At 40.6% G+C, this 24,159-nt stretch overlaps 1 protein-coding gene across 1 annotated transcript in view; it reads left to right on the plus strand.

The window, feature by feature from the left end:
* The first annotated feature begins 379 nt into the window (after positions 1 to 379).
* plxna2 (plexin A2) overlaps positions 380 to 24,159 on the plus strand; it is a 226,167-nt gene continuing 202,387 nt past the window's right edge. The window contains exon 1 of the mRNA XM_088919992.1: positions 380 to 924. The gene's annotated coding sequence lies outside the window, so the exon portion shown is untranslated. The remainder of the gene's footprint in view (positions 925 to 24,159) is intronic.

Raw genomic sequence — 24,159 nt, forward strand, 5'->3', positions numbered from 1 at the left:
CCTTTGCGAAGTGAAATCAGTGAAATTATCCTTAAACAAATGGTACATTTCGGAAGTTACAGTATATTAGAAGCAGCGGTAATGCCGAGATACCCCGGTTAACAGTTGCATTAGCAGGTGAGAAAAACGGGAAAGAGAAGAGAGAATGAGAGCCGAATGTACGCCTTACTACTAGTTTTTGATGTGGTGCCGCTTTTGAAAAAAAAAACAACAGAAAAACTGGGAATTAATAATAGCAAATGAAAAGGATAGCAGCGGCGCTGGTCCCCGAAACGGTTAATAGACTGCATGCAAATGAGTCCGTATGCTAAGAGAAGACAGGGGGTTGGGTCTGACGCTGTGCTGTGAGTAGAGTACTGTGTGCTGCCCGTGGTTCGGCTAGCACTGTGCCAGTCTAGCATTAAAGCTCGGAGGAGAGGGGGGAATATGTGTGTGTGAATTTCTGCAGGGAGGTTGTAACCCATACCAGGGAAAACGTACGATGGCAAGGCAAAATAAAGGCGAAATTAGAAGGGACTGTCTTCTAAACTGAAGGAATGTTCAACCTCACAGCCCGCCTCCTGCAAATAACCATTACAAGTCTTTTGAATGACAATTGACAATAAGGAACATGCTTAAATGCCAATATCAATATATAATACTAAAGCAAGCAAGCGCGAGGCACCGTTGTTGGTGTGCTGGAGCTGAATGAATGAACCAGCGTTGCTTTGCCAAGATTTTCCACGAATTCTGAAGGAATACATTGTGCACGAACGTGCCGTGTTCCGTCCATACCTGACAGCTAGCTGACTTACCGGGGGATTCTGAGCACTTCGGTGTGGAATTAACTAGGAAACGGGCATTTTTTGGAGGAGAGGAAGAAAGCCGCACAACGTTAATTGACTGATTTAAGAAAGAAACGCAAGCCCATCTTGATGCTGAATGGTGAGTGTTTTGAACCAGTGGACACATCTCATGTGCCGGTAGTATAAAACAAGAATTAATTTCGCCTCTAGTACTTAAGCATTTTGGTTTAGTCGTGTTTAAATATTATCGTGCTTTACTTACTGTACGGTAAATTACTGTTCCAAAACCCACATTTTGACTTAATATTTTTACTAACAACACGGCAACAAACTAAATTTCTCCGATGTGTCATGTTTATGGTACATGGAGTTTACTGTACCAAGAACAGGGGAAGCTTTTAAAATATTTTAAGTACTTAACATTTTGGCATTCCAGTTGAACTGATTTTCTAAAACTCTCTGTTAACAGGATTGTGTCTTATTTTTTTTTCATTTTCTCAATGCTTTGTAGTCGTTATACTTAGTATGATGCTGTGGCAAATTTTATTTTTTCTTTATAATACATTTTCTTTAAAACTGTCCGGAATACAGAACGTAATTAAGGATTTTTTTCAGAAGGTAGTGTAGATACCTACATGTGATCATGTTCATGGTTTTGACAAGAAGGAAACCCCAATGTTTTAAAGACCAACTCTTATTTATTATTCGTTACATTTTACATTTTCACGTGAGTGTATACTCGCTTATCTGCCTGTACAGTAACACGGTTTTCAGATGGCATTGTTCTTTCTTAGAAATGCCTGTCTGCGCGAATTAAGGATTCGCGTTGTACTGTGGAAATATTCCACTCAATTATTTATTGGCTGAGTTAGTAACATTACATGCTATTTTGTTAACATGATATTTATTTTCTGCTAAATATTAAGACTCGGTTGGAAGTAATGTAATACCACGAGGCATTAATATAACCTTGACTATGAACCTGCTCTTCAAACCAGTAAGGTGCTTCGAGTCAGTAAAGTACCTGGCTGAACTGTTCACGTTATTTGGTGTAGAGAGGTTTAGGATTTGGATTGTTTTCTAAGATAGGATAGTTCTGCCTGTTGTACAGCCAATTTCTGAAATCGTGAAAGGAACGGTCCGGCTATTTTTTAACCCAACCTGAAATAATGCCTATCTGTTGTATACTGTAAACACAAGATTTGATTTTGGCTTTTGGTACCAGTGAATCAATTGGAGATGTAATCATCTTGATTCTTTGAATTAAGACCAAGCATTAGATTCCCTGGATATTTTGTGGTTAAAGATGAAGGCAACACTGCATAACAAGGACACATAATCACCATCAAAAGAGCTGATATAATTTATCTTTGGTTCTTCTATGAATTGATTATGTTTCCCCCTTACACCTGATCCCACCAATAAACAAAGTCCTATGTGTTGTCTTTTGGTCCCAGACTCTGTAGGATATGATGTGATTCCCTTTTTGCAAATGGAATCTGATGTATTGTTGCCAACTGGAAATCATTCAGAGTTCCAGCTCCTCTGTTACAGGACCGTTCATCTCATCTGTCGGTGACAGTGAAATAGCAGATGTACCCACAAATCTTCATTTTCCTGTATGGAGCAGTTAGGTTGCAAGTCTTGTTTGACGCAAGCTCTGTAGATAATAAATGCAGTTTAAAGAGAAAATTGCTTGGCATTTGCATTAAAACAACTTCCATCTGCTGTGAATAGAAGAGTGCACAATAAGTGTGCAGTTTGTATAATAAACCCCTTTATCTTAACAAAGATTTACTAAGATCATTTTTTATACAATGCATGACCTCTGCACATAATTATTTAAATATCCATTTGCATCGTTAAACAACATTTTGACCTTCGACCATTGACTCACAAAAATTGAGTGAAAATTGCTGGGTTACAAGAATGGGCAAACCACACGCCAATAGCATATTCTATCACAGACACACAAAAACTTTGAAGTCTGATCTTCTTTAGTCCAAAATCTCTAGAAAAAACTCAATTTTATTCCATTTTAAAAAAGCTCTAAAGTCTAAGCCAGATAACTGTGTAACATAGACTTATCAGAACATCTGTGGGACACTTCTTTGAGCTTTAGATCTTACAGGAGTAAATATCAAAGAAAGCTTTTGACTCCACAGTGCATCATACATGACACTGCTGTGTTTGAATATTGAACATGACATTATTGCAGAAACAATATCACTCAGATTTGGACACTGAATAAAAAATATATTAAAAATTGATCTGCTTGCCTTAAATTTATATTGTTGTACTGTATTATGTGTTACTCTAATGTGCACGCGAAGCACACACTCTGAACAGCGCACTGTGCAATTGAAGTTTGTAGCTTGTTAAAGGAGATCACTAATTTAAGGAATAAATCATTTTTAGATTTTACTTTTTTCCTAATTCTTAGTGCACTTTTGCCCTCTTATGTCTGAGTGTACACAAGGCAAAAGCAGATTAAAATTTAATCTTATCCTGAGTTTTCTTTACTTTTATTAATTTTTTATGACTTTTTTTCTTTGAAGGTACAGTATGGCTGTGTGTTCTCACCTCGCCAGTAATGCCTGGGAGAGTTAATAAATTGATTCACTCTTCATGTAGACTCTCAGTTTATTGGTGTCACAGACTGACTTCTGCACTTTTAAAGGAGCTGTAAATTAGAAGGCTCTGTATGTTGCAGTACTATGTGAGCTCTTTATGGGCACAAACCACAGCACTGCAAAACAAACATCCTCTTTTTTATATGTTGACTCAAGACGGCCACAAATGATACAGTAAAAGGGGTATGGTATCTAGTAAACCAAAGCAACTGAATCTAATTTTCTTTACTGGAATCCTTCTATTCAAAAGTATCATTAAAAAAATATTTTAAGTTCAGTTGCTCGACAGCCATTAGTTGACATTTATAATTCTTCGGGTTTTCGCTTGTTCCCCTCAGCAAGTGCTAGAAAGTGCGGATTAGTGCTGTGTTTAGTGCGCTTACATCCTTGTGTACTGTACAATAAATTGTCTGTGTGGTTCCTTAAATGCTTCATAGCCCAGCCCTCGACAATGATATCAGTCTGCCATTCTGCTGGAAGTTGTTTCTTTAAAGGATCAGTTCTTAGAAGAGAGAAGAAAATAGGCTGGATCAGGAGCAGTTCTGGATCTTAAGACCACAGACTGTTTAATCAATACGGTTAATGATACAAAGCTGAAGAAAATTGAGACAATAGAGACTATACTGTAGGCATCAGCTACTCCGTCCTGTAGCCATTTTTCTGTATTATTTGGTACTTAAACTCATGCAAACCAAATGAGTTCCTACCTACTCTTTTGAGCAGTTACATCCTTATCGTGTCGACCAGTTGCTCTGGTTTCTGTTCAAATGGTCGCCCCTGGTTAAAAGGCTTTTGCCTACAGTGCCTTGATCTTAATCTATTGATTTGCTTATGGCAGTTCATTACATTAACTGTTTCCAGCTGGGTAATTTAGCTGTGTTATATTGTGGTATTTGTCTGTCCACTTTCCTGATTTCCAGTGGCATGTGTATTTTTTGTTTTGGGGGGCGGTGCTTTAGCAAATTTACAAAACCTCTTTCCCCCAGGCATAAAGCATAAATTTGAACTACCAGAGTATTTCCTTCTCTGTATATAGAAGAATCTTAAGATTTTTCCTCATCTGACTGCTTGATTTAAGTGAATTACCTATCACATGCTAACCTATCTTACGTAAATAACATACTCTGGACTATGGATGCTGATTTTTAAATTTTTTATGGGTATGTCAAGTTTTTGTAGTTTCATGCTGTTGATGTATTTGAATTTTGAATGGAAAGACATTCTGGTTTGTCAACTTTTGCAGTTGTCTTGCTGTCTGAATCCAGTAGGGAAATATAACCTTTATTTGAATAGCCTGTTTTGTAAACTATTACTAGATTTGGCCATTATCTTTGTTTTATATAAGTGTGTGTTATTCACTATTTAAAATTCTGGTCTCCAGGAAGCAACAAATAGACAAAATAATTCAGTAAAAATATAGGCAAAGATCACAAAACCAGCCAGAGTTAGCACAGTACGCAACTGAAGTATTTCTTGCAGTTCAGTGTTTGCATGCGTTATTCCCTGTTAAGTGCACCAGCAAAATCCTTGGTCTGACAGCTGCAGCTCTAGGTCATACCTCTGTACTTCTGTCAGCCCCTGTACCTCAGGCTGCAGTCACCCCCTGTGCTTCTTTGTCCAGTAATCTGAATTCATTTTGTTGTTGAATCGTTTGACCATTGGAGCAGCTGGACATTAAATCAGAAAGCGTTTAGGAGTTATCCAGAGGGCGGTCAACGCAGTTGCACACTACTCCCTTGTTTGTGCAAAGATGCATTGTAAGAGCCGTGACCACAGATGGGGCATGTCTGCCCCCTACTGAGTCCCCAGTGCTATTACATTGCGATCTGCGATCCTGGGTTCCTGATTTCTCATTGGTTTCTGAGATCTCACAGTATTAAAATTTATGAAATTTATGAAAGAACAGTGTTGCCTGGCAGTGGACAGTAGTCTGAAAATGTGAAGTCTTTTTTTCAATAGATAGGTGTGGAAGGGAGGGGGGCTGCTTTGGTCGTGTATTGTCATCACCACTGTTGACTGTATCCTTGACTGCTGCTCCTTGGAGGTCCCTTGTTCAAGCAGCAGAAAGGCTCAGCCCTGCTTCAGCTTGAGAAATTCTGACAAGTTGTTATGCGTGCAGGCAGAATCCTTGACCTATTTTTGAACGAATCTGTGGTACAAAAGCCATCAGTCGCTCCATCTCCTCAGAGCACCCACTTGCAGCACGCCTTGCAGAGTCTGCTCTGTTCACCAGCTCGTGGGCCTTGCAGACATAGCTCTGCATATCCACCATGTCAAAGTGCACTTCCCCGTTTGTCTTCTTTTTTTATGCGTGAGTTTTGGCTCTGTGCCTGAGTGCCTCTCCTAACTTTGGAGCTGTCACAGCAGAGATCGCTATCTGTTTGTCTCCAGCCGGCCTGCGTCTATCTGTATATAGAGCACGCTGACTGTTCCGCATTGGATGGCTTATTAAACTCCACGAAGAAGAGGCAGATTTGATTAACCCAGAAGTGTGGGTGGCTCTGCAAAGTGGGCCCGTAGGATGTCAAGGAAAAGTTTATGGGAGATGGATGAAGTCTGACCTGGACAGGCAAACACATTTGTTCATGCTGCAAATGTGCTGTTCAGCAGTGCCGGTGCACTTTAAATGAAAATCCCTCAAGGGTGTGTTTTTATTGTTGCTTTCCTGGGTCTCTGCATTTCACACTCTGATCTGCGCTTCTATAACACTTGGGTTTTAACCAAGGAAAAGTGAGAAATAATTGGTTGTGAATATATAGCCACTTTTCTTTCTGGTATGATTAGGTTTTGAGAAGTGTCTTCGCTTCCTGCCGTTAACACACTCTAGAAGTTGTTTTCAGGTTGTTGCAATTATCCAGGCAGCGCAGTGAGATCGGAGCAGGATAACATGTACTCTCCTATGCGCAGCCCCGGTGTTGCAGTAATGATGATGTGGGTGTTTTGGTTCTTGGAAAAAGAGCCAGGTTAAGGTTGAGTGGGCTGCTTCAAGACTATGTTTAGCTTAAACTTTGAGTATGGCTTGTGATGAGCTGCCTTGTGCTGTTGCAAAAACATATACTTTCCATGTCAGACTGTTCGTATACAGACGGTACTGCAGAGATATTGTTGTTGATTAAACAAACTTCATATAGTCAGATATGCTCTTCTTGGCATGATAGGCCCCTTATTATAAAGCGTATACTGGTAGAAATTGGTATAAGAAGCTTAGGTTTGCTCAGGATTTTCAGTTAGTTCAGAAAAACCATCTGTATTTTTGCAGCACACTGTCAGGCATTCATTACTTATTATGCATTACATTATTTTAAGTAAAATCGCTTTTAAGCTTTTGTCAGTGGAGAGCATCTCTCCTGGTAAACAAAACAAATCACAGCTGTGTCTGTGCAGGCCACTGCGGGCAAAGCAGAAACCTAACGAACAGTTTGAAGGCACAGTGCTTATTTTCATTTTTTTTTGTGGACCTCATTTTAAGTGGCAGTGCCTGTTGTTTTCTGCAGAACATATACAGTATTACAATATACTGTAGGTCAGTAAGGACCAGCTGGTGTATCATTGTGGAATACTGCTCAGTACCATCCACAACAAAGGGGGTGTTGTGTGGATTTATGCTTGCCTCTGTGTATTTTAAGCAGCATTTTTCTGAAATGTTTTTCCAATTCTTCAATCTGTCAGGATTGACATGTCTGTGGCATTCGGCGGGCTCAAGAGCCCCTTCCAGATATTGAAGGATGGCTTTGCAGACGGAAGACTTCAGCAGGCTCCAGTCAGTCTACAGAGTGGGAAAGGGGGAATGCTTAGCGGAGTGCCTGTGCCAGGAGAACAGTTTAAAGACCTCAGAGCACATTCTCCTAATGTTAATGTAACAAACCCGTGTTATTTTTTGCCTTTTTGAATGCCATCCAGCCACATAGAAGTAAAAACAGAGCCATAGAGGAGCTGTAGCTATTAATAAAACTGCTGAAGAAATGCAAAATAAAAAATAAAATAGAGAGAGGGAGTTTAGATTTGTGTCTTTACAGTACAGTACATCTGCTTTTCGCTGTTCCTCTGGAAAGCAAGCCCTGGCAGTGTGGAGGGAAGCTCTGTTCCCTGTCTTTAAGAATTCAGTGCAGTTAATCTCAGTACCCAGTCAGCCCATGCTGGCTTTATTAAGATGTTAATAGAATGCCTTCATGACACATTTCCGTAGCCCAGGATTCTTGCTCCCATTCTCCTGTTCCTCAATCCACCTGCCAAGCTCGATAGATCTGCAGCAAATGTCTTTTTTGCACAACAGTGCTTTCTCGTCTCTGATCTGTCAGTGTTCTATACTGCTGCAGTGAGACTTGCTCTTTATCTGATACTTCCAATCAGAATCTTACCCAGACTTGAGGCTCCTAATACAATTCGTATGTACTACTGCTGAAGTGAAAAGAAACGTTATCACTAAACCCGGGTGAAGGGGTGTGCTGCTTGCCCTCAGCTCTAAATCCTGGAAAATCTTTTTTTGTTTTGCAAAAACAAAGATCTAGATAATTTGATTTCAGTGTATTTTATATTTAATACAAAAGCAGCCCTGGCACTTTTCTCCGCATTGTGACTTGACCCCTTCATGTAGCCATTTCGTGGACTAAGAAACAAGCAGACTAACAAGTCTTGGCACTCCATATACTTAACTCTATGTAAGTACCTTAATTCAAACTTTTGAAAGAAACTGCCTCATAAATAGACTCCTCCCCTTTTTCTCCTCCTCTCCATGAATGCTTTAACACTTTCTGCTTGGAATTAAAGACGGTTAACACAGGCATCAATAATCAATTAGCTTGTGTCATGGGAGGATGTGCGTTTTTGTCTAGTGTGGAAGTTAACAATAAATGAGCAACAAAAGAGAGCTGGCGCAGGCTAGGGCTCCACAAAGAGACAGGGGCAGCTGTGTGCAGCAGACGAGCGCAGGAGGAGGGGGGGTGACCACCGGGGTGGCAGGGCAAGTGACACCGGTGTGCCACATGCCTCAGTGTCCCTTGCCAGTGTTGCACCACAGCGCCCCCTGGTGTGTCCAGACACCTTTCCTGCCACAGTCGCCATGGTTACCATGCGGGTGAAGAAAGGCCTTGTCTCCTCACAAGAGCTGCAAGGAGAGACTATGGCAAATGGAAGTTTAAGTTTAACAGTGCCCTCCTGTAGTCTTCAGTGAGCGACAATCAATAGGGGACGAAATCTGCTATGCAGTCTATGGGCTTAGCCTTAAGTTCTTAAGCCTTAAGTGCTTTTATTTTTTTCTAAAAAATGCCTAATAGATATTTTGGTTTTAGATAACTGTTCATCTAGATAAGCCTTTTAGAATTGTAATGAAAAAGCTGGATTTCATGGCTTTAGCCCTTGAAATTTTTGAAATTCTACCTTGGCATATTCACAATTGTGTATTTTCCCATTTTTTTCTTTGGCTTCACCTTATGGTGAAATACAAAAAGAAATGTATGCAAAATTTATTAGGATAAACCTTCTGAAATTGAATTTCTGGAACAATGTGCCTTCATTTTGGCCGTTAAAAATGTAATGAATTTGAATTGAGGTCTACAATAATTTCCTTTACTATACACATACTGTACAGTAGTTCCAATGTAACTGTAAGCACAGTCTACGAATCCCCCTACACATCTTTGGTTCACTAAATTAAGATTGTTCCCAAGATCCTGATTGCAGTTGTAGATGAGAATTCCACAGGTCTAGTGTAAGTATAGTAACATGTACCCACCAGCATTTGAACTTTACATTTTTGCTACAGTTTTCAAGTCAGCCGTGCACTTTACTTCAAAGATAGCTGCCTTTCCTGTCAGGAGGGAGCAGTCTTAACACAAATATTCTACCTTCAGCTGAGAAAACCAGAGATAAGAGCCCAAATTCATTCCTGAGAAAGATAACGTACAAAGAGACCTCAGACAAGCTTTTAGAACTGACATTATTACACACACACACACCCTGATAAACAGTTTCTGTAGCGTAGACCATAACCAATTGAACTAAAGCCTGATGAAAGGCATGAAAGCAACTTTAAACCAGCAGCGAAACTGAATAAAAAGTGGTCAGTTCCTGAGTGGAAGCCTGTAGGAAACATGGGAAACTGATACAATGAAAAGGTGAGAGGGAGATAACAAGGTCAGTGAGTCACTTTGAGAAAATGTTAGAGGGGGGCTCAGCTCTAAGCCCCTTGTTTAGTTCAGACCTGGGGGATCAACAAAGCATCTAGTGTGCTTTTTAATTTTGACTAAATTTGTTATTTACATAAACTAATACGATCAGAGTTTGCATTTTAATACTGGGGTTAGACAAAGATAACAAAGACCTGTTATGAATTTGAGTGCAGCCGATGGCACTCGCCAACGTCAACAGGTCTCCAAGCTACTTTGCTCTCATTGGCTGAGTGACACCAGGGATGGATTGGGATTGGCTGGCCAGTGTCCTCTCCTTTTTCCTGCACACAGTGATTCCTGTTACTGGTTAAGCAAATACCAGCTTGCGGAGATCCATAATGCTCCTCTAACGGATGCTGTGAAGATTGCAACAAGTCACGTCGGCCGGCACCTGTGCAGGTGGGCTTGTCAGAGGAGCTTGTCTGCATACCTCTTTCTCTCTTCAGCGGTGCTGGAGAAGCAGGCAGCAGGCAGAGTCATATACAATAGGTGATTCTAAGTTAGACGAGCATAAATGTTTAATGAAATGCTTTTTTCCACATTACAAATGACAAGATGGTTGCATAAATAAAACCCCTCTCTCCTCCTGCTGCCCCCTAAATCTCCAGCTACCTCCCCTTTCCTTGCAGTCAGCCCTTGAAGCACTGCTCTTGGCAGTTCATGCAAAGAAGAAAAAAATATTGTCCCTGAAATAGTGTCATATACAAGATATATGTGTGTCTGTGTGCGCATGCTAGGTTTTCTGTGTTCTCTCTTTCATTTGCTATCTAAGAGGAAGGTCATATTTTTGAGAGAATTGCTGTTTCCGGTGAGCCCATTGGGTGCTGAAATGTAACCTTGTCCTTTGCAGAGTGGAGCGTCACGGCGCTGATGGGAGGCTGGTGCTCAGAGGAGCGATATCAGAATTATTCCATTAGTGCATCATTAAAAAGTTGATTAGCTGCTAGAATCGCAGGCTGGAGGAGACGGGGAGTGTACCAGAAGCCATTGGGAGAGGGCATGATTGCAAAGCTTTGCTGTACACGTTTCCTAAGTAACACCACCCTGTCTTTTAAATCAGACCTGTCTGCTTTTAGTTCAGAAAGCAAAAATATATATAGGTACATAATGAAAGGGATTGATAGGTTCCCAAATGACAATGGACAGTCTAGTTCAGCTTTAGCTACTCTGAGATTTATAGTATGTCTGTAATTGAAGGTAAGGCTGTCAAAGTGTAAGAACATCTAACAGAGTTCTTCGGTGCACCCTCAAGTGTCGGATTGCATACCTGGATTTACACTGGTTAAATAAATTATCTAAAAAGCAATTTCATACATAATTCAGAGAACAACGCAAATATAGGTCAACAGTGTTGTTGTGGTTTTTTTTTTGCCTTTTCTGTTTACGTAGAATGACTTGTGAATTACAGTATCTTAGACACTTATCTGATGTGTGACAGCTTGGCATCTTGCAGCTGAGGAATGGAAATCCCTGTGTTGTCCGAGAAGATGTTGATTAAACATGACTGCACTGAAGTTCCTGCTCAGGGGTTGGAAAGGGATGGAGGGGCAGGTTTGTGCTTGTGAAAAGGAAAGAATCTGTCAGCTCGTGTGTTTATCTGCAACATACACGACAGTAAAGATGGTGAAACACTATAGTTTACCGACACCTGGGGTGCTTAAGATTGAATTTGAGCAAATGTCTGTTATTCATTTTCTTTTTCAAATGAGCTGGTTTTCTGCTGCTTATCATAGTGACTGGTGAGAACAGAGTGGACTCAGCGTGTTGTTTTGGCAAATGCAGAGAAATTGCGATTTGCCTGTTTTGATTTACAAAGCTGTAGTGCTGCAATGATCTGTTGGTCCTAGTGTGGCTGCAGGCTGCTGAAACTGTCAATAAGCATCCAGATAACGTAAGAATATCAGAAAGGTTACAAACATGAGGAGGCCATTTGACCCATCTAGCCAGGTTGGTGGCTTGTAGTTAATCGATTCAAGGATGTCATCCAGCCATTTCTTGAAAGCAGCCAAAGTATCGGCTTCAACAACATTGCTGGGTAACAGACTACCACACCTTATCCTCCCATTCTCCAGCATCTTGTGAATCAAAATGATCAGAACGTAGTTGCAGTGCCCCCCTAACAGGAGCCCTGAAACTCCTTCAGAATTCAAGTCTTTTGCACTCCCAGCCCCACAAACAAAAATACCTCAAACATTTATAACTTGCCGTTTAGGGATAGTTAAACTACCTGGGATTCCTTTTCAGCTGTCTCCCTCATTTCCTGGGTACTGTGACAGCCACATCAGCCGCCAGCATGGCTTGAAGCCACACTTGTTGTGTGGATCAACAGATTGTTGATAGTTCTCCGTATTAATGCAGCAAAAATGCTGCTCGTCATTAAACTGTGGGCTGATACATAATGAGTTTCAGGTCATTGTTTTGGTTTTATTTTCCCAAGCTATGGGTACATTGTAACTGGGGGAAGAACTGCTTGTGTAATTCAGACACAGCACTGAGGTTTCTTGCCCTGATAGTATTTAATTTTTAGTTTTAGCTTAATTAATTGCTGTATACCAGAGAGACGCAGACTAATTGACAGTGTAAGAATAGCCTTTTCCTCAGTGACCACTGCTACATTGGCAGAACAATACTTTGCAAACAGTGTTCTGAAAAGCTTACATCAAATGGCAAACAGTGGCTGGAAGAATTCTAAAGTGAAAATTCCCATTGCTTGTTAGCTTTATCCAGACTGTTTTAGTTTTGAATATGTACAGTATACGTCATATAGACAAGTTATGCCTTCAAATGCAACTTTGAAATTTCACACGCAAGCTAAAATTGTTTCCTTTCTTGTTACAAATAAAATCAGACCAGAAATCAGAAACGTGAGTCTCGGATACAGGAAATTTTGTGTAACTGAAAGAGGAAAGCTCAGTACAGCTCAGTGGTGAAAAGACCAGTCCCGCCAAGCCCTCACACACACACCCAACTCCATTCCATGGTGTGAACTCCTGTTTGTTCAGGAGGGTGGAGGAGAAACGGAGTGGGAAAGCGAAGTGGGCGGAGAGAGGGGGAGAAGGTAACAGCACGGCCCCGATTTGTTTGTTCATATTCACCTGTCAGTTAGTTCCGTGCTGAGCCGCCGCACTGTACAGTGCCTCCCATGGTGTCATTGTGAGTCTTCTCACAAATGGTGCAGCGCAGCGCGTGGCTGGTCTCAATGGCTGGAGCGTGAAAAGGTGTGAGGCACACACACACCTGCTCCGCACCATACAATAGGAACCACTCTACTGTTAGAGCAGCAGGCGGCCCATCCCCACAGCTATAGAAAAGCGCATGTAAGGAACATCTTGCTTTTCTTTCCTCCACTGTTACTGTATCTGGGTGAAGAGACGCGTACAGTAACTGAAGCCAGCCACAATAGGGAAACTGTGGCACACCCGAAGAAGTGCGGTGGGCAACACATGTGCCCCATCACTGTGGCTGAAACAAGAACTAAGACTAAGACTAAGACTAAGGTAAGAGATTTCAGCTTACATGCACTAGGAAATCAGAAAGTAATAGGTTTCATTACAGGATATAAAGCTGGTGAATTTTTATGACTCCGTGAATTTCATTTTGGCTTTTTCATGATGTCCAACGGGATTTTTGCTACCCATGTTTGCTTGTGTGTTAGCTTACCTGCAGCCTTCTCTAAGGAAAGGCCATCGTCTGCAGTTGTGGAGTTAGTTGGTGGAAAGTTTTTTAGTTGGTTGTGGCCTCCAGCCGGTTTCTATCTTGAGTAAATGAAAAGCTGTAAAGATGTGATTGGAAGTGACCAACACACAACAGCAGAGCATGGCACCACTCAAACAGGGATATGGGCTCACAAGAAGCTGAGAATGTGCCAGTTGTAAGGGGTTCTGTTTCACTATAAAATTAACTATTCTGGATGATTGTTATTTGATGTGTAGCTATAGCCTTTTGCCGCACATGGTGCAAATTTCACAAAGGATGGAATAGCCTTGATCAACTCAGGGAGCCGATTGATTTTTTTTGTCAGGCGTCTGCGGCTTTGAGCTTTATTATATCAATTGTAGCTGGGGTGTGTGTTGTTTTAACTGAGGTGCATTTAGAGCCCAACACTGTTATGCCTTTGAAATCGGTGCTGCCTGCTTTATGACTGTTCATTGTATGTTTATTGAACTTCAACGGGGTTATTGTATGTCTTCCCTTTGCCAAATGTTTGAGCAGCTGACCTCAGTCTCAGCTGTCACAGTGAAAGGTGCTGTCTGTGCTCAGGCCTGGCCTTAGTGGACTTTTCTGAGAAAACAGGAGCTGCTCATCAGACTTGTTTACTCTGTATGCCTGTCCGCTGGCTGCAGGACAGAGAAAAAGAGGTGGTGTGTGGGGAGAGGGGGGAGAGTTACCCACAAACCCTGTTGAAAGACAGCATCCGGGAGCAGGCAAAAGGAAACAAAAACTTTGAACTGAAAAGAAAGAACGAAAAAGAAGAATGTCACGTGAAGCTGCTAAGAAAGCTTTCTGATTGTTCTGTCTGGGTGACTTTGATTTCTGGAGGAAGGAAACGAAGTATTATTATATTGAAACGATATGTGAGGGGGCAGGCTGAGTGCAGGCCGTGCTGTATTTTGTCCAAGGGCTGAGTGGGATTCTCACGCTGCAGGGTGAGAGCGGACATCACGCCACAGCTGTAGGCACTGTAAGCCCAGTGTCCCTGCTCCGTGCTGGGGGAAGGAAGGTGGCCACCATAGGGACCAGTGACACAGGGCATGATTTCCCCTGTACAATGACTACAGTAATCAAACAGGCCACAATGAGTCTGTGCTTTGTGAGATTCGTTGCTTGTAATATACAAAGTCCTATTCATTTGCTTCCTTAGTATTAGATATCTGTATAAGTGATGAAATACAAATTTGAAGGGTTAGGGGGGTTGGGCATTAAAGTGGCAGATTATATCAACTGCCTCTTCCTGTTATTGCATATTGTGCGTGTCATAAATCCTGTAAAATTTGGGTTGTTTGGCTCGCTAGTGATATTTCTGTGCGGAATTGTATTTTTCCCATTGACTAGCTCTTCCTGCAAAACTAACACAAAAAAGACCAATTTGTAGGCAGTGAAGTGGGAAATGTGTTAGTGTGTCCCTGTCAAAACATCTTTTTTACTGTCAGGGCTTCCTTGTAAGCAGGTGACCCCTAGAATCCAGATGTTTTCAGTTCAGATCTGAGTTTTGTCAGTAATCAACTGTATAATGCGATTCTCCAAGCTGAAACCGCATGTACATGTGGAGCCCAGACAGGTTTAAGAAAATCCACTATCTGTAATCTCAGGCAGTGGCTGTTGGTCAACACTGAAACACTTGTTTATTTCTACATGAATCTACTCAAGTCAGAATGTCAGGATGTGCCACAGCATTGCCTCTAATTCCTGGACAAGGAATTTGATTGGAATCTGTCTTGGGCTCCTGGGTGGCTCAATGAGTAGGGGCTTGCTGGGATTGACACACACTCCCCTGTCAGGCAATGTGGAGCTACTGCAAGTGTGTATCAAGTGGATGATTTAGAAAGTAGGTGTGTTGGAGTGCAACAGACACTCATTCCCTTCTAAAGGAGTTGTGACAACAAGCTGCCCTTGTGAAAACGTAAATGGCTATTCCATATTTATTAAGAATAATCTTTATTTTACATGGCCTCATTCATGGTACATCATATTAATTGAAAGCCTGTTTGATGTCTTTAGCTCACATTTTTAGCCCTAAATGTGGTCCAATATTATTGAGAAGTGCTATTGGATGTTTATAATGTTTATAATGACTTTGGTGGAAGAAGTTTACAGTAGGTTCCTTCTTTCAGTGCCTCTGAGTAGAGAATTTGACACAGCATCTCTCCCTTACCCTATTATGAAATCAGCTGATTCCTTTGTTTTTAAGTACACAGCCTATCAGGCCCTTTATTTTGCCTGTTCAGTACGTTTCATCTTTTACAAGTCCTATAATTTCAGTAGATTCGATGCCACAGGCACCGTTGAATCAGCTAGTATTTATTCATTGCCTTTAGATTGCCAGTGAACAGAATCATAAAAAATAAAGGAAGGCTTTTACTGCAGTTTTTCCTTCTATACATCAAGCTAATGAGAAATCCCAGTGGTGTAAACCCTTCAGTGAGTATGAGTGAGGTCTGTGTGTGGTGGCAAAGCTAACCACACTCACCAGTGGCGATGGACCTGACAAAGTTGTGGATGGTGTTTCCGAGTCCCAGATGGCTCCCTGTATTAAAAAAAGATCAACTGCCCCTTTTTTATAAGCAGATGCTAATTTTAATCTTTTCACACACTTGAAATCTACATGCACAGATTTGTCTTTGATCAGACTTAATGTAGGGAGAGTGTCGGCTGCATACCAAAACCCTGCGCTTTTCATCTGCTCAGAATACTGCGAAGCCGGGCACCGGAAGGCGTTTGAACGGAGGGATGATTTTAATGTTGTCAGACAGTGCTGCCCTGTTGGAAGCTGAGAACGACGAATTCTCATGCTTTCGTTTGTACAGAACAACAGGTACAGTTCTGTTGCATGAATTACGATTTAAAATCAGCCTCTCCGCTAGGATTTTAACCTTACAATGATGGATCCTTACTCAGCGCTAAAGGCTTGAAAATAGGAAGCATTGCTGTCAGGCTCTGATCTTCCATGCAATAAAAAGAAGAGGAAGGGGAAGAGGAACCATCTCCCATCATCAGTTGTTTCAGTAATTGAGAACCAGCCCTTTCCATGTATCAAGGCTATATTTTCCAAAGGCCATTTTCTAACAACTGCAATAATACTCAAAAAGAAAAGAAATCTCAAGGTCCAAAGGGAACTTTAAACCTAAGTGACATCACAAAAGCATGTGATGCTATTTTTTTAACAGTTCTTGAGGTTTTATCATTATTATTATTATTAATAATGATATATTGTTCCTGTTGTTGTTAGTTATTGCCTTTCACCCTAATGGGCCCATGACTGTTTTGCATACAATACTGTATATGAATTATCCTCTGCACCAGCAACCCAATTACACAACAAATCAAATACAGAAATGCGAAACTGCTTCACCAATTGAATTAAAGGGGAAAATCGGGGAGGTCAGACTGTACAAATCGAGAGTGGGATTGAGCCAAGACATTTATGAGAGTACCATGATGATCTTAATGACCAAGTAGTTAGGACCTTGTTTTAACATCTCAACCAAAAGATGGCACTTCCTATAGCACCTTGTCCACCACAGTCACCATACTGGGGCATTGGTTTGAAAAATTCCACCAGCGTGACTTATAGCAGCAAACTGGTTTCCCCTGGAGGTCTTCTGCCCAGTACTGACCAAGCCCACCCTTACTTAGTTTCTGAGATCAGACAGGATCAGTCTACTGTACATTGATGCTGCTGATTAGACAAGAAGTTCCATTAGTTTGCATGAAGCTGCAGAGTCTCGTTCTGTTCTGTATAGATCTGTGTTACAGTGTTCTGTGGTAACTGCACAGCCTTTAATTTACTTTCAACTGATACACAGCACTCTTGGCAGCCAGATGCAATATATCACCTTTGATATTTTCTGTACAGTTGGGCCCTAGTGACCTGTACAGGAACTAGAATTGATTGTGCTCATATTATTTTTCAAGAGCAGAGGTCTTTGCAGGTACAGTGAGTGTCGTACTGACAGTGATAACAGTACCCACCGGAAAAGGTAGGAGCAACAAGGCTGATTTGTAGGAAATATATAGTAACTGAGTAAGAAAAGATTTGATTTCACCTTGGGTTATCCAGGGTCGTATCTTACTTTTCCACATCTCCCTATACTTTATCATGATTTAACTAATGTTTACTACACTGCTTTTAACATGTTAAACCACAGTGAACTTTTGTACTTAAATGCGACACTATAAAGTAATATCACTTCAATACATGTTTTTTTAGCACACTTTTATATAGAGCACTTACCTTGTCCATTCTGCTGTGCTTTTGTGCAGGTTGTCAGCTTCTTATGATCTCCTGGTCTGACACATAGGTGGAACACTTTAAGCTTGTTGCTTTCCATCCATTTATTCTGCTGGTCTCACATGCGGAGTGTAAGCCTTCAGCAGTGCACTGTATTCCACCTGCAATGAGCAGTGAATAACACATGACTGCATTTGCAACAGACAATACAATATTCCCAAGGCTTTCATTAACACACTGTAGGTCACTTTGACTTTCCTAAAGATTCAGGCTTCGGGGGAACAAAACAGCCATGCACATACAGATGCTGTATAATGTGTTTTTTTTCTAACTTGCACTAAACTACAGCTTGCTGTGTGATGTATAGCAGTCATTCACGTTTTTACAGTATGTATCCTTTGTAATTCTGCATGGGCTTGAACATGAAGATTCCCTGTATGTCACCTCTACTAAGTCTCATTGAAAAGTACAATATTCAGACAAAGCCTCTGGACACAATATAGAAATGTGAGAAGTGTGTTTCTGCTCTCGTGTCTATATAAAAATCCAGGAAGATTTACATTGGGTACATGGCAATAACTAACTTAATATGTAGTGTAGCTATGCAGTATATCTGTATGTGTATAAGTTGCTGTTTGAGGTTAATTCTCAGTGTGATGTTATTAATCTTACTGACATCTCCTAAAACAGATCTTTAGGGGGTTAATGAAGAACATTTTATCTTTATTTCTTTTGCAGATGTGGCCTTGTAAAATCAGAATTTTTACAAGAACAATTTTCCCATATTCAAACAGCTCACAGTAGGCTATATATTCTTCACTGCAAGAGCAATAAATCTCTTTCCCTGCAATCGGGAGGCTGTCTGTGTTGTGGATACTTACAGGAAGGCATTTTTCCATCCTAGTCCAACTTTTTCATCCTGTAAATGTTTCATACAGTGCAGTCAGGAAACCATGAATGTGGGTTCCTGGCTGGACCTGTTTCTCTGAACTGCGTCTGACCTCTTCACCGCTCACTAAGTCAGGTGTACTTGGAATAATGGCAGCCATAGTGGGAAGAGCTGACCCTTTAAATCAAACTACATCATTTTCATAGAAAATTAGAGAGCATTCAGCAAAGTAACTTAATACATTTCTTCAATGAAAAACAAGGATAGTTTTAAAGACTCTGATTAAAATGCTTTGCACTGTGTGTTTACAGTATATGGTATCTTATATGGTAAAAATGTCAGCTCAGAAGTATCAGTGTTTTGGTTTTAGTCATTTTCTGTTTGTCCTTATAGCTCTCTTCCTCTTTCAAGACACCAGTTCCATAATACATTTATTTGGTCCTTGTTTCCAGACATTTGTGACACATTTTCATTTTATTTCGATTTGTATTTTACTTGGAAATTTCACACTCTTGTGGAACATTCTTAGACGTCTTAGACATTATTGTGTGTGTTGTAGCATCAACAACTAACACAGAGCCTCCTCTGGTTTTTTATTCTACTATAACAACTTTGAATATTGTTATTAATACAGCTTTGTTTACATGAGAAGAAACCAAGCTTATCCTGTAGCAATCTTTAAGTTACGCTCATCAGAAACTTCAGATCCCGATCTTGAAAACTTAAGGTAAAATATACATAAACAGCCTGCATGAAGTGTGGTAGTAACTAATCAATCACATTTACCAATCAAACCTAATCGGCTCATTGTCAGGTGTTTCTTGTCATTAACATCATTTGTTCTTGTCCATAAGTTAACAAGCTACTTCATGTACTACAAATCACAGAATATTATCAGTATTAACTTTAAACAAAATGGCAGTCATTTCAGGAGAAGAGCTATATAAAATACAATGCAATGTCTCAGGCTTTTGCGCAACAATGTATACAAGCTAATATCGGTGCATGCTATATACTGTATAAATCATAGCACTGGATGCAATTCATTTGCTGTGTTGATTATACATGTGTTATGCTCAGCAAGGGGTGTCTGTGCCTTCAAGTGCATTTTCGCTGGCGGCTGAATCTGCCAGCTATGAGCTGTGCTATACTGTACTTTAACTGTTAAACGAGAGAGTTCAACCCCTGCCAAACAGCAGATCTTTAATTCTAGTGTGACTAATGCAACTAATCCCCTACAGTGTCATTACCTTCTCTCATAGCCGGATATTGAACTAAGAAACAAGCTGGAGATTCTGTTCTGTTTTATCACCTCTCATGAAGTGACTTGGCTATTATGGACTTCTCCCTTTTCTGGAAAAAGAGCTTTATTTTCATACCCTTCTTCAGGAGCAGGGTGTTCTGTCTGATGTAAGGGAGTTGAATATTGGTAAACAGGTCTTTAAGTATGCTTTTAATCCAGCTAGGGGTTGGATACCACACAGGCCAGTGCCGTAGAGATAGCATTAGAAAGAAGAACAAAATAATGAGGATATGGTGCATTGAAACAGATTTTCTTGGAATTCCCTTGTGGTTTGGGCATGCAATTAATGTATAGTTTCAAGAAAAGCTCCTGACTCTTCTCTTAAGTGCCAGTTTACCACTTTCATGTCATTAATGACTCTATTACTTTGATCTGTACAGATTGTAGAAATTTAGTATGGGCAGCCTCACCTTTTAGAAGCCGCTCTGCAGAGAATGGCCTGTCATTACAGGGTGTTTCTGAACCTCCACTGTGAAGATTGTTTTGTTCTTTTTGTTCCTTCTCCTGCATTAATCTGACTTTTAAATCCTTGCAGTGTAAGGCTGTTTTTTTTCATCCCGCTCATATACTATACTTACATCGTCAGCATCATTTTCTTTTTTTTATTTTGCTGAACATCTCAAGGGGGCTGTTTAAAAGCATCAGATGGAAAGGAGGAAATTTAAACAACTTTCAGAGACAGTTGAGCTCCTGTGGATGAATGGCCCTCTGGGAGCACATCAATTTTAGGTCTTTATCTGAGCAAAGTTAATGACTCTCTGACAGCTTCTTAGTTAATAGTGGCTAAAAGCCTGGCTATCATTATTCCATTTTGCTATTGTATTCTTCCACATCTTATTCATAATAATACTTTCTACTTTTTGATGACGTTTTTTACACTTGTTGAAAGTTCACTTTCCCTATTACACTGTTTTCCTCCCCTGCTTGACTCAAACATTATCTATGCTTCTTGCACTCAGCTCCTCGTAATTGTGTCCTTTTTACTTGTTACTCAACTGACTTTTTCTAGGAGGGACTGGATATGTCTGAATAGAAGCAAAAGCTAAAAATGCGTAAACTTCATACATACAGTCACCATTGCACAGATTCTGCCCATGCCAAAGGCTATCCATTTATGCATATTAACCTGTAAAAAAATACACTTATGTGTCTTATGATATTAACATTTATGGTTTACTTACAATATTATCAGCTCATGTTTTAAGGACTCCAATGATGAGAATCGATAATAATCATTCTCATAATTAATTTACCACACCCTCACACTGGATACTTGAAGTTCAAAGCCAGCAGGTAATAAATAATAATAACTCTGGTCATACAGTGTGCTCAAAACACCGACTTGCAGCCTGGTGATATTTCGAATGGATTTCACCTTGCGTTGTCAGAAACTCTCCACTGTCTGACATAAAGCAAGGCTTCAGAGTGACCCATTTAAAAAAAAAGAGAAAGGAGTAATTTATGAGTAGGCTGTGACATATAGGAGAAGGGTCATCCGGGCTAGTTGGCGTATCTCCCTGTCCCTGCCTCCCCTGCTATGAATCTTATTAATATACGTAGTGTGGCAGACACTGATGGAAACTGGTTGCTTTAGTGGAAACCATGTGTTTAGTGTAGTTAAGAGGGAGGAAGAGTGACAGTTACAGAACGGCTGTTTGGGTGCCTTTTTTGTTGACAAATGTTGGCCTTTTGCAGAAGGTATTTACAGAAGCCCTTCTGCGAAAATTTTGTAATCCCTGCTGTGCATGACTCATTCTGAGAAGGCATATTCTCAGCTCCAGCAAGTCTATTAGAACCAGGCGTGAGCGTTCAGCGTGAATATTTGCAATTGTAATCCTAGATAAACAGCTATAAGCATTGCTGTAAAGCCTAGAGGTGTTTGATTAAAGCAAGACCAAAAAACAAGAAAAAAAAGTAAAACAGAGCAAGTTACATTTAAATTTATAAGATTATATGGCAATCTAATAAAATTTTTAAGTTCCCTTTAGGTTGTGTGTATTGTATGAAGGTGTTGGAGTATCATATCAAGGGACATGCATTAGTAAAACAAGATCAGACTTGCTATTAATAATATATACAATATAAAGTATATGATGAAGTGCAGTAAAGTGTATATGCACAGTATTTATAGGGCAAGCATAATGGTAAAATGAAAAAGGACTTTACAGTATGGCACAGTACAGGATCTCCTTTAGAAGGTCATTTAAGCTATGATGTCCGTCACTGTACTTTACTTTTAGCACAGTACCGCGGCTCCTTAGCCACTGCTGATGCAGCAGCCTGTCACTTTTGTCAGTTTTGTTTACAGAAAACATTCTGCAGATAACAGCGGATGGAGAGCCTGCTAGATTAATTGGATTGGTGTCTAATTGATTTTTACATGATGAGCGAGCCGTTGCTGGCCCAGCATGTGAGTGGGAAATAGTTTCGCGGCGATGGCTGCTGTTCAGGACAGGCTTTTCCTGTCACAGGGAAGGGTGGCGGGGGAAGCGAAGAGCAAACCTCAACAGCTAGGAGAAATGGAAATTAACACCGAGAGCGCGGTGCGCGAGGCACGGGCCGGGGCCCAAGGGTAGTGTAAGCGACCACTGGACGTTCAAGCACCGCCGTGCTCAGTTGCCAACAAGCCTGTGTGTGATCTAAATAACGGAAAGCCAGCTTTTCACAAAAGGCCTTCATTATAATGCAATGTTCAAGCTTATCTCTTCAGGAGTCCTTTTTAATCAAAGAAGCTCAATAATGTAACCAAAAAAAAAAAAGAAAAGAATTTGGCAGCTGTAAGCCAGGTCTTAAAAAACAATTAGCAGTTACAAATTGTGAAAGTATAAAGCAAAAGAAAAGTGGTGATGTTGCGAATGTTTTTAAAAAATTGAAGGATCTAGTCTGAGTGATTCTCTGCTGTGGTCCTCTTGTGACTCTTTGTTATGCAATGGTATTGGATTTGGATACCATCCTTTTGCATTGGCACAATTAAGTAACATTTGGCTGTGTTGGCTTAATTGTCAGAAAAATCTCAAACTCGCACTCTTTCTCACACACACACACTCTCTTTCTCTCTGCCTGTCATGCAAATCCAAATAATTATGTGAGTGTTCATGTGCCAGTTTGGGAGGAGAAGGTTTGCTGCATTGGGGGGGTTTGTTCTGATGGGCTTATCTCTCCAGCTGGACTGGCGGACCACAGAGTTTCTCTTCTCCAAATCAAAATCTCCCTTCCCCCCCCCCCCACCTCCCCCAACACTCCCTCTGTTGCATGGCCAACTGCCCTGGTGAGCAGTTTACAGTCCCCTCCAAGCAGCAAAGCTTTGACTAGATATTTGCTCTAATCATAATGTGATAAAGATCAGGATATGTGGATCATGATGTCACGCTCCCTGTTCCCCACCATAGTCTTGGTGGGCTTTTTTGTGGGAATCAGGGGTATTTAGTAGTGTATTTTTGAAAACCTTCGCCAAAGTAAATGTTGTTTAGGCAAATGTTCCGACAAACAAGCTGCTTCGTTCGCTCTGCTGGTGCTTTGGATTTTCTGTGGCTGATTATTTGACAGAAGGTTTAGTTCAGCTTGGGAGGCAGCAAAAGGCTGAGGTCAAAGCAGATTGGATAAGCCTGCAGTTTGGTTCTTGAAACCAGAAGAAAAAGCAGAGCTCTCCCCCCACACTTCAGGGTTTGGCTTTTTGGCAGCTGTGGCGAAACACTTGGTTTCAGAAAGGATTTATTGGGAGCGGGTTCTTCCTACTGAATGCTTCCTCTATGTAAATCTAAAGTTGTTAAAATTATAGAGTGTACTAATTAAGCCTCATTGGGGATAGTGTTTGGTTTGGGTTACCACATTCTTGGTGCCTTAGAAGCAACCTGACTAAGTCCCAACCTGAAAGGAATTTGAAACTCAGAAATTAATGGAACTAAATAAGTTTAATCTTACAAGGGGAATTATGCATTTCCTGAACACACACATGTACTGTCTAAGTGTTGACAAAATCAATCCAGAGAACATCTTCAAGATCAAGAAAAATACCGGGGAACATCCTCAAGATCAAGAAAAATACCAGTGCTAGGTAATACAGTAAGTCTTTGCCTTGTGGTCTTTGTCCAGCATGATGGAGAAGAAGACAGGATCTCAAACATTGCTGAAATTGAACTGCTAAGCTAAGATGAGAAGAAAGACATTCTGATTGAACATTGCAAATGGTCGTGTTCTGTATTCGGCTTTTCTTGCCTTAGTTCAAAAACAGCCTTCCGTCTTTCCTTATTGATTTAGACATACTGTAGATAAACATCAGTCCCCACAATTTCATGCACAGAAAAGCACTGTACAAGAACGTCCTGATTGTCTGAATGAGCCAGGCTTCATTCTATGTCATACTCCAATCTGGTTGTTTATAGTCCCATGAAGAGTTTATGACTGAGTCGGAAATCATGGATGTGCTATTTCATT

Source organism: Atractosteus spatula, chromosome 7 (assembly GCF_055471065.1).
Source record: "Atractosteus spatula isolate fAtrSpa1 chromosome 7, fAtrSpa1.hap1, whole genome shotgun sequence".
NCBI lineage: Eukaryota > Metazoa > Chordata > Actinopteri > Semionotiformes > Lepisosteidae > Atractosteus > Atractosteus spatula.